The sequence below is a fragment of the Phocoena sinus genome, chromosome 1, assembly GCF_008692025.1.
Source record: "Phocoena sinus isolate mPhoSin1 chromosome 1, mPhoSin1.pri, whole genome shotgun sequence".
NCBI classification, from domain to species: domain Eukaryota; kingdom Metazoa; phylum Chordata; class Mammalia; order Artiodactyla; family Phocoenidae; genus Phocoena; species Phocoena sinus.
The window spans coordinates 46,918,152-46,922,982 of NC_045763.1; the positions used below are offsets into that span (position 1 = coordinate 46,918,152).

At 46.3% G+C, this 4,831-nt stretch overlaps 1 pseudogene; it reads right to left on the minus strand.

The window, feature by feature from the left end:
* Positions 1 to 537: 537 nt before the first annotated feature.
* On the minus strand, positions 538 to 1,514 carry LOC116763439 (annotated as a pseudogene).
* Between the last annotated feature and the right edge of the window lie 3,317 nt (positions 1,515 to 4,831).

Here is a 4,831-nt window from a genome sequence, read left to right on the forward strand (position 1 = left end):
GGACATTTTGGGAAGAAACTTAAAAGGATCTCTTCCAACTGCCATTTTTCAGACAGTGTGTAATTCGTTGTTACTTCTTAATAATTTGCTTTTTTTCCTGACAGCCCACAACTCCTTCCCTACCAATAAGCGTACCTTATAACTGTAAGCCTAACTCTAGACACCTCGGCTTCTAGAGGCAGGTGTAACAGGTGTGTGGAAGGAAGTGGGCATGCTGACCTGGTGCTGGGGTCCCAGGGATGAATCAGGCAAGGTCCTCACCCCCAGGGAACCCCGGCATGGCTTTGGAAAATGGATGAGAAACCATGGCGATGTGGTGAGGACAGTGTGGTGAGGGAGGGAACGCACATAGGAACCAGTTTGGGCATGGATGGTTTTTGAGACAGGAGGGCTAGAGTGTCTGGGGAGGCTTTCTGCAGAAGGTGAGGCTCCCCCTTTTTTTTTCAAGTGACAGTAGACTTTATTGGCCTGGGACTCGGACACACTGGGGACCCTCCTCCATGGTGAGTGGTAAGGGTTGAAGATATAATCTGATGGTCACTTGTGGTAGAATATTGGGTCCTGGCTGTGCTAGATAGTGGTGAGCCAAGGGCAGGGATGGCTGATAGCTGAAAAGCCCAACTTTTCGGGCTGTTGCATCCACACAAGGGTCTGCGGGGAGAGGCAGGGAGTCCAGGGCTGGATGCAGAGCTTGGGGATGTGTGGGGCATGGGGAGGGTGAATCAGAGAAGCAGTCTTCTGTTAGCATCTCCCATATTCTTTTGCAAGGACAGGGCACCACCAGGCTAGGGGAACCCTGTCTGGGTGGGCTGAAAGTGGCCGTGCATGGCACGGGGCTGTGACTGTGGCTGAGATAGGTACTGCACTGCAGGAAAGGCTTAACATCGTGCTCTGAGCTGCTGAGTAGGACTACGGGTTAGCTGTTTGGGTCCATGGTGAGGTGGAGGCTGAAAGGTCCCGTAAGCACCACCTGGGCTGCCTTGGAATTGTCCATGCTCTGGGCTCCCTTTGGAAGCAGCGGCTGAGCCCATGTAGTGCTGGGTCATAAGCATCTGGGGCCCAAACATCGGTTTGGCTCTGTCAGCTGTCATGAGGATGCCTGGGTGATTGTGTCCTCCAGCTGTCCCCCACTTGCTGAGGGTGTGAGTTCCTGGGTGACAGTCAGGCTCTGCTGGTGCACAGCTGATGTCAGAGTGGTCAGGTCATTCTGCTCCTTTTGCCTTTGTTTTTCTTCTTCATGTAGAACGTTCTTGAGCTGCAGGAAAACAGTGTTTTTCTTCCTGTTGGGCCAAAAGCTTCTCCTGAAATGTCAAGATTTGTCCCTTGGTCTCTTCCCATGACATTCTCTCTTCCATCTCCTTCTCCCTTCTCTCCTGTTCTTCCTTTATCTTCTGTTGCATCATCTTGTCCACCTCTTCTTCCTCTTGCTGCTTGTGCCCCTGCACAAGGGGCACAATGGGCTGGTGCAATGCCCTGGCCATGACATTGGAAAGCTTGGGGTGCTCCAGGAGAATGGGCAGGGTGCTGCCTGGGGTGTTTGGGCAGTGGGCACCCCGCTTGGTCACTGATCACCAGACTTAGGATGGGCCCACCTTGTTTTTGCTTCCTCTGCAGCCTCCCTGGGGTTTTCTTTTTTTTTCCCCACTCCCCAGAGGTATGGGAAACTGATCAGAATGAGTGGAGGACAGGACATTCCAGCAGAGAGAATTACAAGAAGGTGAGAAACTGCCCTTGAGTCGGAAGCAGAAGTGATGCTCTCAGACTTCCAGGAGTTTAGGGAAGATGTCTTGAGGTTAAATAAAGAGGACTCACGGGGACTGCGTTGAAGGAGGTGAGTGTGATGAAATGCCCCTGATGTGCCTGGGAGTGAAATGCCTATGGGTGTGCATGTAAACCAAGCACAACTTCTGGGGGCCTGGGTAGGATAATCTGGGAGTATGACAAGCTGGTGGGGGTCCACCTGGATCAGTCTGGACATCCTTACCCAGTGGCTCCAGACCTGCTATGCTCATTGTTCCCCTGGGCTGTTCTGGAGGCCAAATCTGTTGTAGATGTTGACTGCCATGTTTGTTGTGTCAGAGCCAGGGCCTGAGTCGGGTAGACCTCCTCTCCTCATTACCTCACTTGAGCAAGCACCATCATTAATGTATGCTTTTCTTAAGAAATGTACTTATTACTAGTTATATAAGCAATAGGTTCATCCTAGAAAATTGGGAACATACAGAAAAATATACAAAGAAGGGAGTTAAAAACAATGTCCTGATATCAAAGAGATCTGATGTTAGAGATTGCAGAGACACTTAACATTTTGGTGTAACTTCTTCCAATGTATTTTTTTTCTTTGTATGTGTACATTTACATGTACGTGCATAGAAACATACATGTTCGTATGTTTAAGTCATACAACCTGCTTTACATCAAGCTGGCATAAAAAAATGGGGTGGTATTAGTAGTCATAACTTGTATTTTACTGGCTCTCCCAAACCCTCTTTTGTAAAGATCTCCTGAATTATTTCTGGGAAATTCTAAGGAATTTCTCATATGAACTCAGGAACTACTCCTCTGTTTTCTTTACTTTCAGAATTGTGGTCCTTACAAAGATATTCACTCTGGAGGTCTCCAGGCCTCTGACTCTGCCTCGCTTTTGCTGCCAGGGCCCACCTTCAAAGCTTTTTCTAATGGGCACTGTTATAAATCTTATAGCTGCCATGTACTTTGGCCCCTCCTGGTGCCCCGGAGCCATCCTCCAGGTACAGAGCACAGCTGAGCTCTCCGGAGCCTGTAGGAAACCAAAGCTAAGATGAGATCCCTATAGAGGTGGGAGTCTCTGACCCTTTTGGCTTATACTTTGGGGGTGCAAACAGCCCTGCTTTAGGTCCTATGTAGCAATGTCTGCCAGAGCTTTTTATTGAAAATGGTTGTGATAAATAGGCTTGAAAGATGGCCACCATCAACTCCTTCCCTCCCTGCAAGCACCTGCTGCTCCTCACATCAAGAAGTGAAATCTAGTCCCCAACCCTTTGAATCTGGTCTGGTCCTCGTGACTTACTACCAACAGGATGCGTCCAAAAGCATGTTCTGGGACTTCTGGGACTAGATGATAACAAGGCTTGACACTACCTGAGTCTCTTGGAATGCTCATTCTTGGGTTACTTCTTCCCAGAACCCACCACCATATGATGAGAAGCCATATAGAGGGTTCACATGTAGGTGCTCCAGTTGACAGACCCATCTGAGGGCACAGTCTGCACCAACCCCCAGGCATGTGAGTGCGCCATCTTGGATTCCCAAGGAGTCCAGCCTTCAGGTGACTCTAGCTAAACCCACCATTTTACCACAACCACATAGGAGACCCTGAGGGAGAACTGCCCAGTTACCTCAAGGAACCATGAAGGAAAATGATAAATTGCTGTTTTAAGTCACTAAATTTCAGGGTAGTTTGCTACACAGTCACATAAGCTAAACAGCAGATTTTAGCTTCTCTCTTAGCTCAGATATATTCTGAGTTCCCTAGGAACTGCGTGACAGACACCCTGCCTTCCCCAGAACAGCCCCCACCCAGCCTATGTATGAGGCTTTGTGTCTTGGTTAAACATGTCTGCCCAGCCCTTCCCTCCTGATGCTGACTACTCTCCCAGGACAATCCCGCTGGACTCATCCCATCATTCCACCTGCCATTTCCAGAAATGCCTCAATCCCAGGGGTATAATATTGCTTAAGCTCTAGCTGGGAACTCTGTACACAGATGAGGAGTTTACTGTATACACAATTGTATTTATTAAATTCTTTTTTCACTTAGTGTTGTATTGTGGTAACTTTCTAATGTCATTAAAAATTCTGCAGGATTAATATTCTGAATTTATATCATTAGTCATTCACCTGTTTTTGGAAAATTGCCCCCACCTCTTTTTTGCTTACATTGTAAAAAAGGCTGAGATGAATATCTTTGTCCATAAATCTTTACTCAGTTTCTCATCTTAAGGAAATAATTGAGTACTCAGCAGAGGGTATGATTTTTTGAAAATGATGCATAATGTCAAACCATTTTTCAGAAAGAGTGTACCAAGTTACCCACCGCCAGTCAATTTGATAGGCAGAAATGAGAATAATAATGAGAAAAATATTAACTGAAAGATATTTTTTACTCTTCCACATTTCTGCTGTAATTTTTCTTCTTCTTTAGACATTATTAATTATCTACTATGTGCCAAGAAATCAGCTTGACCCAAGGAAGTGAAGAATTCGGTATATAACCCTGAGAGTGGACCATGTGGCTTGAGGAACAGAGTTGGTACCAAGAGGTAAGGAAAGCACCTGTCCTGAGCCCAGTTTGGACTTGTTCTTCGTCACCCTGGTGGATCCTCAGTACACTGGAGAGGGTGATATGTGGCACTTCGGAAAGACAATGACTTTGGCATCAGATATGTCTATCTTCAAATGTGGGCTCTGACACTTACCAGTTATGTGACCTTGGACAAGTTATTTAAATCTCTTTAGCCTTAAATTCCTCAAGAGTAAAATGATAAAAAAATGTGGTGTCCCTCTAAGTCTGTTGCTGGGATGAAAAGAATTAATAAAAAGATAATAAACGTAAGTATCTTACATTGGTATCCATTCAGTAATCATCAAAGCCTGTTCTACCTCATTATCTCTCAGCCTCTCTCTCTCCCTCCCTGTTATTGTTTCTGCCCAGCTTCATTCCCCTCATATCATTTCTCAGCTCTTTTACAGTCACCGCCCCGTAACTAGTCCCCCAACTCAATGTCTTGTCCCTCCAATCTGTTTGCCACAACACCTGTGACTGTCTTTCTAGAATTAAATCTAATCATGT